The following is a 12,605-nucleotide window of genomic DNA, read 5'->3' as shown; positions in this document are numbered from 1 at the left end:
TCTGTTGGTTCTCAGACCTTGCTTTCAAAAGAGCCCTGCAATCGGTTCACTGCTCACCTAGAACAAGCATTAACATGGAGAATTGTTGGCACCAACAGGAATCTTATTTTAGTGGAGTGTTTCTGGCTTTGAGTGCAGAGGCCCTCGGCTCAATTCCAAGATGATCCTTCTCAAGGTGATGATACAAATGCATTGTCACCTTTACGTTTAATGTCAGAATCATTTATTTCCAGTTGGTGGTGTAAGAATGTTTGCAACAGTATGGCGATTTTTCCTAGCCATGCATGAATGAAAGCATATCACTCGCCTTTAGGTGTTTTTCTAATACATTGATATTTGCATCTTCCTTCCTAGCCTGCATGTTTGACTATCTTACAGGCTGCATGTAATAAGTATCACATCAGGGCCCTTCTTCTACTCAATTCACAACTGTTCTATCACGACATAGATAAGAAAGCTGCATCTGCTTTTGTTGTGTAGTGGTAATCAGGTTTACCTGACGTGTGAAAGCCCCATGCTTTGAAAGTACACAGTAACAAAGAAACCGATGACTTTTATAATAAGGTGTCATGTGTGTCTCTTACTTTGCACAAAAAGTGCCAGAGATGACTTCATTTGCAGTCACTTGAAAAGTAGGGATTCTCCAATAAATGGTAAATGGTTGAAACAAATCTGAAGAAATGCATGACATACCTGTGTGTGTGTGTGTATGCATGTATGTATATATAGGGAGAGAGAGAGCGTCAATATAAACAGACTTTATTTCAATCAAGCTGTCTTTTCTATCCTTCAGGAGCAGAATGTTCTGATCATCAGCGCTCCAGAATGTAGTGTTTTCTTGGCAAGCATCACATATTGTGATGTGTTAGCTAAAAGTTCCATATCCTAGAGACTGATATATTCCTCTGTACTTGTACCTTGGGGATTCATCAAAACCTGGCATCATAAGCAGCTTTCTACTGCCACAGACTGGACAGCGAAACAATTTAAAATATCCCAGAAAAAGAAAATAAGCATGCTTAATCAGAGCTTTCTGGACAGGAAGGACATTTGAGCAAGTGAGGAATAAGCACTGCTTTTGTTAATTTGCATAGGCAGAATAGAGACTTCTGGGAAAAGGCCGAAATTACAGTCACAGAAAATGGCTGCATCTATAGAGAACGCTAAGAAGTGTTGGCAGCTTTTCCTCTGACCCTGGCCACTTTTACAAGCAATCCTATGATAGTCAGCAGGACCCACCCTAAAAAGGAAGGGGCATCCACTTGGACCCTTTCCACCTTTTCTAAATCTCGCCTGATCGAGCCTGATTGAGCACTGATTGAGCAGATAAGCACATATCATTCTCATTTCAGAAAGGTATTGGTTAGCTTGCTGCTAGCAGCTCAGTTATGTTATGATGTTAGAGGCTATGCAAGGAATGCTTTAGTCCAGCGATATGCAGTTTTTATTGCGCCTTGCATTCAGCAGGAAGATCTTTAGCTTGAATCTGTGGCCTAGGTATTCACCTTGGTATTTCTTTTGGCACAAAGTGAAGGAGTATTTAAGAGAAAATGCACAATGTGTTTCTTATGTTGTTATGAACAACTTGTTACTCTTTCTCATTAAGCTTCAGCCACTGAAGAAATATATAAATAAGGGCTGACTTCCTGTAAGACGTGTCCAAAGCTGGGACGGAATAAAAGGAGACACTTGTAAATGATAGTGCTATCGTTTGAGAAAGGGTAAGTTGAGACTGACTTTCATGCGTATTCACAGACCAAGCATCATAAAGATACCAGCATGATCTTCATTGCGGGCTTAGAGCCAGTATTAGCTTTTGAGAGGTAAGAGGATTTTGAGGGCTCGTTGGTCTAGGGGTATGATTCTCGCTTTGGGTGCGAGAGGTCCCGGGTTCAAATCCCGGACGAGCCCTTTTCTTGGTACTCTTTTCAAGTTGTTTTGAAGTTTGCGTTTCAAAACCAACATCAATTTTTTCTTTGCAGTAGTGGATAATTCTTTGCTAGAGTCTCATGCTTCAGCCCTGCCCAGTCTGAGCTAATACCAAACATCTGGTCTTGCATGGCATGTACGAGCGTTCAGCTAGGGATGTCGGGCAGGTTGCATGAAAGAAATCTAAAGCCAGAGGCCCATGGAATAGCCAGTTCGGAGCAGTTTCATTACAGAAAAATCAACTGTAGGTATCTGTTTCTGTAGTGTAGTGGTTATCACGTTTGCCTCACACGCGAAAGGTCCCCGGTTCGAAACCGGGCAGAAACAGTTGTTATATTGTGTTGGCTACAATGTTGATAGGTGCCGTTTTGCCATGGAATTGTCCAAGCCCTGAAGATTATTTCATGCAATCTCGTTCCAAGAAAGGGAATTCTCTCAAAACACTAAAGTAATCGGCGTGTGGATGTATCTGTTGGTTCTCAGACCTTGCTTTCAAAAGAGCCCTGCAATCGGTTCACTGCTCACCTAGAACAAGCATTAACATGGAGAATTGTTGGCACCAACAGGAATCTTATTTTAGTGGAGTGTTTCTGGCTTTGAGTGCAGAGGCCCTCGGCTCAATTCCAAGATGATCCTTCTCAAGGTGATGATACAAATGCATTGTCACCTTTACGTTTAATGTCAGAATCATTTATTTCCAGTTGGTGGTGTAAGAATGTTTGCAACAGTATGGCGATTTTTCCTAGCCATGCATGAATGAAAGCATATCACTCGCCTTTAGGTGTTTTTCTAATACATTGATATTTGCATCTTCCTTCCTAGCCTGCATGTTTGACTATCTTACAGGCTGCATGTAATAAGTATCACATCAGGGCCCTTCTTCTACTCAATTCACAACTGTTCTATCACGACATAGATAAGAAAGCTGCATCTGCTTTTGTTGTGTAGTGGTAATCAGGTTTACCTGACGTGTGAAAGCCCCATGCTTTGAAAGTACACAGTAACAAAGAAACCGATGACTTTTATAAAAAGGTGTCATGTGCGTCTCTTACTTTGCACAAAAAGTGCCAGAGATGACTTCATTTGCAGTCACTTGAAAAGTAGGGATTCTCCAATAAATGGTAAATGGTTGAAACAAATCTGAAGAAATGCATGACATACCTGTGTGTGTGTGTGTACGCATGTATGTATATATAGGGAGAGAGAGAGCGTCAATATAAACAGACTTTATTTCAATCAAGCTGTCTTTTCTATCCTTCAGGAGCAGAATGTTCTGATCATCAGCGCTCCAGAATGTAGTGTTTTCTTGGCAAGCATCACATATTGTGATGTGTTAGCTAAAAGTTCCATATCCTAGAGACTGATATATTCCTCTGTACTTGTACCTTGGGGATTCATCAAAACCTGGCATCATAAGCAGCTTTCTACTGCCACAGACTGGACAGCGAAACAATTTAAAATATCCCAGAAAAAGAAAATAAGCATGCTTAATCAGAGCTTTCTGGACAGGAAGGACCTTTGAGCAAGTGAGGAATAAGCACTGCTTTTGTTAATTTGCATAGGCAGAATAGAGACTTCTGGGAAAAGGCCGAAATTACAGTCACAGAAAATGGCTGCATCTATAGAGAACGCTAAGAAGTGTTGGCAGCTTTTCCTCTGACCCTGACCACTTTTACAAGCAATCCTATGATAGTCAGCAGGACCCACCCTAAAAAGGAAGGGGCATCCACTTGGACCCTTTCCACCTTTTCTAAATCTCGCCTGATCGAGCCTGATTGAGCACTGATTGAGCAGATAAGCACATATCATTCTCATTTCAGAAAGGTATTGGTTAGCTTGCTGCTAGCAGCTCAGTTATGTTATGATGTTAGAGGCTATGCAAGGAATGCTTTAGTCCAGCGATATGCAGTTTTTATTGCGCCTTGCATTCAGCAGGAAGATCTTTAGCTTGAATCTGTGGCCTAGGTATTCACCTTGGTATTTCTTTTGGCACAAAGTGAAGGAGTATTTAAGAGAAAATGCACAATGTGTTTCTTATGTTGTTATGAACAACTTGTTACTCTTTCTCATTAAGCTTCAGCCACTGAAGAAATATATAAATAAGGGCTGACTTCCTGTAAGACGTGTCCAAAGCTGGGACGGAATAAAAGGAGACACTTGTAAATGATAGTGCTATCGTTTGAGAAAGGGTAAGTTGAGACTGACTTTCATGCGTATTCACAGACCAAGCATCATAAAGATACCAGCATGATCTTCATTGCGGGCTTAGAGCCGGTATTAGCTTTTGAGAGGTAAGAGGATTTTGAGGGCTCGTTGGTCTAGGGGTATGATTCTCGCTTTGGGTGCGAGAGGTCCCGGGTTCAAATCCCGGACGAGCCCTTTTCTTGGTACTCTTTTCAAGTTGTTTTGAAGTTTGCGTTTCAAAACCAACATCAATTTTTTCTTTGCAGTAGTGGATAATTCTTTGCTAGAGTCTCATGCTTCAGCCCTGCCCAGTCTGAGCTAATACCAAACATCTGGTCTTGCATGGCATGTACGAGCGTTCAGCTAGGGATGTCGGGCAGGTTGCATGAAAGAAATCTAAAGCCAGAGGCCCATGGAATAGCCAGTTCGGAGCAGTTTCATTACAGAAAAATCAACTGTAGGTATCTGTTTCTGTAGTGTAGTGGTTATCACGTTCGCCTCACACGCGAAAGGTCCCTGGTTCGAAACCGGGCAGAAACAGTTGTTATATTGTGTTGGCTACAATGTTGATAGGTGCCGTTTTGCCATGGAATTGTCCAAGCCCTGAAGATTATTTCATGCAATCTCGTTCCAAGAAAGGGAATTCTCTCAAAACACTAAAGTAATCGGCGTGTGGATGTATCTGTTGGTTCTCAGACCTTGCTTTCAAAAGAGCCCTGCAATCGGTTCACTGCTCACCTAGAACAAGCATTAACATGGAGAATTGTTGGCACCAACAGGAATCTTATTTTAGTGGAGTGTTTCTGGCTTTGAGTGCAGAGGCCCTCGGCTCAATTCCAAGATGATCCTTCTCAAGGTGATGATACAAATGCATTGTCACCTTTACGTTTAATGTCAGAATCATTTATTTCCAGTTGGTGGTGTAAGAATGTTTGCAACAGTATGGCGATTTTTCCTAGCCATGCATGAATGAAAGCATATCACTCGCCTTTAGGTGTTTTTCTAATACATTGATATTTGCATCTTCCTTCTTAGCCTGCATGTTTGACTATCTTACAGGCTGCATGTAATAAGTATCACATCAGGGCCCTTCTTCTACTCAATTCACAACTGTTCTATCACGACATAGATAAGAAAGCTGCATCTGCTTTTGTTGTGTAGTGGTAATCAGGTTTACCTGACGTGTGAAAGCCCCATGCTTTGAAAGTACACAGTAACAAAGAAACCGATGACTTTTATAAAAAGGTGTCATGTGTGTCTCTTACTTTGCACAAAAAGTGCCAGAGATGGCTTCATTTGCAGTCACTTGAAAAGTAGGGATTCTCCAATAAATGGTAAATGGTTTAAACAAATCTGAAGAAATGCATGACATACCTGTGTGTGTGTGTGTACGCATGTATGTATATATAGGGAGAGAGAGAGCGTCAATATAAACAGACTTTATTTCAATCAAGCTGTCTTTTCTATCCTTCAGGAGCAGAATGTTCTGATCATCAGCGCTCCAGAATGTAGTGTTTTCTTGGCAAGCATCACATATTGTGATGTGTTAGCTAAAAGTTCCATATCCTAGAGACTGATATATTCCTCTGTACTTGTACCTTGGGGATTCATCAAAACCTGGCATCATAAGCAGCTTTCTACTGCCACAGACTGGACAGCGAAACAATTTAAAATATCCCAGAAAAAGAAAATAAGCATGCTTAATCAGAGCTTTCTGGACAGGAAGGACATTTGAGCAAGTGAGGAATAAGCACTGCTTTTGTTAATTTGCATAGGCAGAATAGAGACTTCTGGGAAAAGGCCGAAATTACAGTCACAGAAAATGGCTGCATCTATAGAGAACGCTAAGAAGTGTTGGCAGCTTTTCCTCTGACCCTGACCACTTTTACAAGCAATCCTATGATAGTCAGCAGGACCCACCCTAAAAAGGAAGGGGCATCCACTTGGACCCTTTCCACCTTTTCTAAATCTCGCCTGATTGAGCACTGATTGAGCAGATAAGCACATGTCATTCTCATTTCAGAAAGGTATTGGTTAGCTTGCTGCTAGCAGCTCAGTTATGTTATGATGTTAGAGGCTATGCAAGGAATGCTTTAGTCCAGCGATATGCAGTTTTTATTGCGCCTTGCATTCAGCAGGAAGATCTTTAGCTTGAATCTGTGGCCTAGGTATTCACCTTGGTATTTCTTTTGGCACAAAGTGAAGGAGTATTTGAGAGAAAATGCACAATGTGTTTCTTATGTTGTTATGAACAACTTGTTACTCTTTCTCATTAAGCTTCAGCCACTGCAGAAATATATAAATAAGGGCTGACTTCCTGTAAGACGTGTCCAAAGCTGGGACGGAATAAAAGGAGACACTTGTAAATGATAGTGCTATCGTTTGAGAAAGGGTAAGTTGAGACTGACTTTCATGCGTTTTCACAGACCAAGCATCATAAAGATACCAGCATGATCTTCATTGCGGGCTTAGAGCCGGTATTAGCTTTTGAGAGGTAAGAGGATTTTGAGGGCTCGTTGGTCTAGGGGTATGATTCTCGCTTTGGGTGCGTGAGGTCCCGGGTTCAAATCCCGGACGAGCCCTTTTCTTGGTACTCTTTTCAAGTTGTTTTGAAGTTTGCGTTTCAAAACCAACATCAATTTTTTCTTTGCAGTAGTGGATAATTCTTTGCTAGAGTCTCATGCTTCAGCCCTGCCCAGTCTGAGCTAATACCAAACATCTGGTCTTGCATGGCATGTACGAGCGTTCAGCTAGGGATGTCGGGCAGGTTGCATGAAAGAAATCTAAAGCCAGAGGCCCATGGAATAGCCAGTTCGGAGCAGTTTCATTACAGAAAAATCAACTGTAGGTATCTGTTTCTGTAGTGTAGTGGTTATCAAGTTCGCCTCACACGCGAAAGGTCCCCGGTTCGAAACCGGGCAGAAACAGTTGTTATATTGTGTTGGCTACAATGTTGATAGGTGCCGTTTTGCCATGGAATTGTCCAAGCCCTGAAGATTATTTCATGCAATCTCGTTCCAAGAAAGGGAATTCTCTCAAAACACTAAAGTAATCGGCGTGTGGATGTATCTGTTGGTTCTCAGACCTTGCTTTCAAAAGAGCCCTGCAATCGGTTCACTGCTCACCTAGAACAAGCATTAACATGGAGAATTGTTGGCACCAACAGGAATCTTATTTTAGTGGAGTGTTTCTGGCTTTGAGTGCAGAGGCCCTCGGCTCAATTCCAAGATGATCCTTCTCAAGGTGATGATACAAATGCATTGTCACCTTTACGTTTAATGTCAGAATCATTTATTTCCAGTTGGTGGTGTAAGAATGTTTGCAACAGTATGGCGATTTTTCCTAGCCATGCATGAATGAAAGCATATCACTCGCCTTTAGGTGTTTTTCTAATACATTGATATTTGCATCTTCCTTCCTAGCCTGCATGTTTGACTATCTTACAGGCTGCATGTAATAAGTATCACATCAGGGCCCTTCTTCTACTCAATTCACAACTGTTCTATCACGACATAGATAAGAAAGCTGCATCTGCTTTTGTTGTGTAGTGGTAATCAGGTTTACCTGACGTGTGAAAGCCCCATGCTTTGAAAGTACACAGTAACAAAGAAACCGATGACTTTTATAATAAGGTGTCATGTGTGTCTCTTACTTTGCACAAAAAGTGCCAGAGATGACTTCATTTGCAGTCACTTGAAAAGTAGGGATTCTCCAATAAATGGTAAATGGTTGAAACAAATCTGAAGAAATGCATGACATACCTGTGTGTGTGTGTGTATGCATGTATGTATATATAGGGAGAGAGAGAGCGTCAATATAAACAGACTTTATTTCAATCAAGCTGTCTTTTCTATCCTTCAGGAGCAGAATGTTCTGATCATCAGCGCTCCAGAATGTAGTGTTTTCTTGGCAAGCATCACATATTGTGATGTGTTAGCTAAAAGTTCCATATCCTAGAGACTGATATATTCCTCTGTACTTGTACCTTGGGGATTCATCAAAACCTGGCATCATAAGCAGCTTTCTACTGCCACAGACTGGACAGCAAAACAATTTAAAATATCCCAGAAAAAGAAAATAAGCATGCTTAATCAGAGCTTTCTGGACAGGAAGGACATTTGAGCAAGTGAGGAATAAGCACTGCTTTTGTTAATTTGCATAGGCAGAATAGAGACTTCTGGGAAAAGGCCGAAATTACAGTCACAGAAAATGGCTGCATCTATAGAGAACGCTAAGAAGTGTTGGCAGCTTTTCCTCTGACCCTGGCCACTTTTACAAGCAATCCTATGATAGTCAGCAGGACCCACCCTAAAAAGGAAGGGGCATCCACTTGGACCCTTTCCACCTTTTCTAAATCTCGCCTGATCGAGCCTGATTGAGCACTGATTGAGCAGATAAGCACATATCATTCTCATTTCAGAAAGGTATTGGTTAGCTTGCTGCTAGCAGCTCAGTTATGTTATGATGTTAGAGGCTATGCAAGGAATGCTTTAGTCCAGCGATATGCAGTTTTTATTGCGCCTTGCATTCAGCAGGAAGATCTTTAGCTTGAATCTGTGGCCTAGGTATTCACCTTGGTATTTCTTTTGGCACAAAGTGAAGGAGTATTTAAGAGAAAATGCACAATGTGTTTCTTATGTTGTTATGAACAACTTGTTACTCTTTCTCATTAAGCTTCAGCCACTGAAGAAATATATAAATAAGGGCTGACTTCCTGTAAGACGTGTCCAAAGCTGGGACGGAATAAAAGGAGACACTTGTAAATGATAGTGCTATCGTTTGAGAAAGGGTAAGTTGAGACTGACTTTCATGCGTATTCACAGACCAAGCATCATAAAGATACCAGCATGATCTTCATTGCGGGCTTAGAGCCAGTATTAGCTTTTGAGAGGTAAGAGGATTTTGAGGGCTCGTTGGTCTAGGGGTATGATTCTCGCTTTGGGTGCGAGAGGTCCCGGGTTCAAATCCCGGACGAGCCCTTTTCTTGGTACTCTTTTCAAGTTGTTTTGAAGTTTGCGTTTCAAAACCAACATCAATTTTTTCTTTGCAGTAGTGGATAATTCTTTGCTAGAGTCTCATGCTTCAGCCCTGCCCAGTCTGAGCTAATACCAAACATCTGGTCTTGCATGGCATGTACGAGCGTTCAGCTAGGGATGTCGGGCAGGTTGCATGAAAGAAATCTAAAGCCAGAGGCCCATGGAATAGCCAGTTCGGAGCAGTTTCATTACAGAAAAATCAACTGTAGGTATCTGTTTCTGTAGTGTAGTGGTTATCACGTTTGCCTCACACGCGAAAGGTCCCCGGTTCGAAACCGGGCAGAAACAGTTGTTATATTGTGTTGGCTACAATGTTGATAGGTGCCGTTTTGCCATGGAATTGTCCAAGCCCTGAAGATTATTTCATGCAATCTCGTTCCAAGAAAGGGAATTCTCTCAAAACACTAAAGTAATCGGCGTGTGGATGTATCTGTTGGTTCTCAGACCTTGCTTTCAAAAGAGCCCTGCAATCGGTTCACTGCTCACCTAGAACAAGCATTAACATGGAGAATTGTTGGCACCAACAGGAATCTTATTTTAGTGGAGTGTTTCTGGCTTTGAGTGCAGAGGCCCTCGGCTCAATTCCAAGATGATCCTTCTCAAGGTGATGATACAAATGCATTGTCACCTTTACGTTTAATGTCAGAATCATTTATTTCCAGTTGGTGGTGTAAGAATGTTTGCAACAGTATGGCGATTTTTCCTAGCCATGCATGAATGAAAGCATATCACTCGCCTTTAGGTGTTTTTCTAATACATTGATATTTGCATCTTCCTTCCTAGCCTGCATGTTTGACTATCTTACAGGCTGCATGTAATAAGTATCACATCAGGGCCCTTCTTCTACTCAATTCACAACTGTTCTATCACGACATAGATAAGAAAGCTGCATCTGCTTTTGTTGTGTAGTGGTAATCAGGTTTACCTGACGTGTGAAAGCCCCATGCTTTGAAAGTACACAGTAACAAAGAAACCGATGACTTTTATAAAAAGGTGTCATGTGCGTCTCTTACTTTGCACAAAAAGTGCCAGAGATGACTTCATTTGCAGTCACTTGAAAAGTAGGGATTCTCCAATAAATGGTAAATGGTTGAAACAAATCTGAAGAAATGCATGACATACCTGTGTGTGTGTGTGTACGCATGTATGTATATATAGGGAGAGAGAGAGCGTCAATATAAACAGACTTTATTTCAATCAAGCTGTCTTTTCTATCCTTCAGGAGCAGAATGTTCTGATCATCAGCGCTCCAGAATGTAGTGTTTTCTTGGCAAGCATCACATATTGTGATGTGTTAGCTAAAAGTTCCATATCCTAGAGACTGATATATTCCTCTGTACTTGTACCTTGGGGATTCATCAAAACCTGGCATCATAAGCAGCTTTCTACTGCCACAGACTGGACAGCGAAACAATTTAAAATATCCCAGAAAAAGAAAATAAGCATGCTTAATCAGAGCTTTCTGGACAGGAAGGACCTTTGAGCAAGTTAGGAATAAGCACTGCTTTTGTTAATTTGCATAGGCAGAATAGAGACTTCTGGGAAAAGGCCGAAATTACAGTCACAGAAAATGGCTGCATCTATAGAGAACGCTAAGAAGTGTTGGCAGCTTTTCCTCTGACCCTGACCACTTTTACAAGCAATCCTATGATAGTCAGCAGGACCCACCCTAAAAAGGAAGGGGCATCCACTTGGACCCTTTCCACCTTTTCTAAATCTCGCCTGATCGAGCCTGATTGAGCACTGATTGAGCAGATAAGCACATATCATTCTCATTTCAGAAAGGTATTGGTTAGCTTGCTGCTAGCAGCTCAGTTATGTTATGATGTTAGAGGCTATGCAAGGAATGCTTTAGTCCAGCGATATGCAGTTTTTATTGCGCCTTGCATTCAGCAGGAAGATCTTTAGCTTGAATCTGTGGCCTAGGTATTCACCTTGGTATTTCTTTTGGCACAAAGTGAAGGAGTATTTAAGAGAAAATGCACAATGTGTTTCTTATGTTGTTATGAACAACTTGTTACTCTTTCTCATTAAGCTTCAGCCACTGAAGAAATATATAAATAAGGGCTGACTTCCTGTAAGACGTGTCCAAAGCTGGGACGGAATAAAAGGAGACACTTGTAAATGATAGTGCTATCGTTTGAGAAAGGGTAAGTTGAGACTGACTTTCATGCGTATTCACAGACCAAGCATCATAAAGATACCAGCATGATCTTCATTGCGGGCTTAGAGCCGGTATTAGCTTTTGAGAGGTAAGAGGATTTTGAGGGCTCGTTGGTCTAGGGGTATGATTCTCGCTTTGGGTGCGAGAGGTCCCGGGTTCAAATCCCGGACGAGCCCTTTTCTTGGTACTCTTTTCAAGTTGTTTTGAAGTTTGCGTTTCAAAACCAACATCAATTTTTTCTTTGCAGTAGTGGATAATTCTTTGCTAGAGTCTCATGCTTCAGCCCTGCCCAGTCTGAGCTAATACCAAACATCTGGTCTTGCATGGCATGTACGAGCGTTCAGCTAGGGATGTCGGGCAGGTTGCATGAAAGAAATCTAAAGCCAGAGGCCCATGGAATAGCCAGTTCGGAGCAGTTTCATTACAGAAAAATCAACTGTAGGTATCTGTTTCTGTAGTGTAGTGGTTATCACGTTCGCCTCACACGCGAAAGGTCCCTGGTTCGAAACCGGGCAGAAACAGTTGTTATATTGTGTTGGCTACAATGTTGATAGGTGCCGTTTTGCCATGGAATTGTCCAAGCCCTGAAGATTATTTCATGCAATCTCGTTCCAAGAAAGGGAATTCTCTCAAAACACTAAAGTAATCGGCGTGTGGATGTATCTGTTGGTTCTCAGACCTTGCTTTCAAAAGAGCCCTGCAATCGGTTCACTGCTCACCTAGAACAAGCATTAACATGGAGAATTGTTGGCACCAACAGGAATCTTATTTTAGTGGAGTGTTTCTGGCTTTGAGTGCAGAGGCCCTCGGCTCAATTCCAAGATGATCCTTCTCAAGGTGATGATACAAATGCATTGTCACCTTTACGTTTAATGTCAGAATCATTTATTTCCAGTTGGTGGTGTAAGAATGTTTGCAACAGTATGGCGATTTTTCCTAGCCATGCATGAATGAAAGCATATCACTCGCCTTTAGGTGTTTTTCTAATACATTGATATTTGCATCTTCCTTCTTAGCCTGCATGTTTGACTATCTTACAGGCTGCATGTAATAAGTATCACATCAGGGCCCTTCTTCTACTCAATTCACAACTGTTCTATCACGACATAGATAAGAAAGCTGCATCTGCTTTTGTTGTGTAGTGGTAATCAGGTTTACCTGACGTGTGAAAGCCCCATGCTTTGAAAGTACACAGTAACAAAGAAACCGATGACTTTTATAAAAAGGTGTCATGTGTGTCTCTTACTTTGCACAAAAAGTGCCAGAGATGGCTTCATTTGCAGTCACTTGAA

At 41.6% G+C, this 12,605-nt stretch overlaps 8 non-coding genes across 8 annotated transcripts; all 8 read left to right on the top strand.

The window, feature by feature from the left end:
• The first annotated feature begins 1,839 nt into the window (after positions 1–1,839).
• TRNAP-UGG (transfer RNA proline (anticodon UGG)) lies at positions 1,840–1,911 on the top strand. Its single transcript has one exon. It is a non-coding gene; the product is annotated as a tRNA-Pro (tRNA).
• A 272-nt stretch (positions 1,912–2,183) lies between these two features.
• On the top strand, positions 2,184–2,256 carry TRNAV-CAC (transfer RNA valine (anticodon CAC)). Its single transcript has one exon. It is a non-coding gene; the product is annotated as a tRNA-Val (tRNA).
• Positions 2,257–4,236: 1,980 nt separating this feature from the next.
• Positions 4,237–4,308, top strand: TRNAP-UGG (transfer RNA proline (anticodon UGG)). The gene has a single exon. It is a non-coding gene; the product is annotated as a tRNA-Pro (tRNA).
• Positions 4,309–4,580: 272 nt separating this feature from the next.
• Positions 4,581–4,653, top strand: TRNAV-CAC (transfer RNA valine (anticodon CAC)). Its single transcript has one exon. It is a non-coding gene; the product is annotated as a tRNA-Val (tRNA).
• Positions 4,654–9,020: 4,367 nt separating this feature from the next.
• Positions 9,021–9,092, top strand: TRNAP-UGG (transfer RNA proline (anticodon UGG)). The gene has a single exon. It is a non-coding gene; the product is annotated as a tRNA-Pro (tRNA).
• A 272-nt stretch (positions 9,093–9,364) lies between these two features.
• TRNAV-CAC (transfer RNA valine (anticodon CAC)) lies at positions 9,365–9,437 on the top strand. Its single transcript has one exon. It is a non-coding gene; the product is annotated as a tRNA-Val (tRNA).
• A 1,980-nt stretch (positions 9,438–11,417) lies between these two features.
• On the top strand, positions 11,418–11,489 carry TRNAP-UGG (transfer RNA proline (anticodon UGG)). The gene has a single exon. It is a non-coding gene; the product is annotated as a tRNA-Pro (tRNA).
• Positions 11,490–11,761: 272 nt separating this feature from the next.
• On the top strand, positions 11,762–11,834 carry TRNAV-CAC (transfer RNA valine (anticodon CAC)). The gene has a single exon. It is a non-coding gene; the product is annotated as a tRNA-Val (tRNA).
• The last annotated feature ends 771 nt before the right edge of the window (positions 11,835–12,605 follow it).

This window comes from Triturus cristatus, chromosome 8, assembly GCF_964204655.1.
Source record: "Triturus cristatus chromosome 8, aTriCri1.1, whole genome shotgun sequence".
NCBI lineage: Eukaryota > Metazoa > Chordata > Amphibia > Caudata > Salamandridae > Triturus > Triturus cristatus.
Note: the sequence above shows the minus strand (reverse complement) of the source record. Positions and strands in the feature narration are given on the sequence as shown.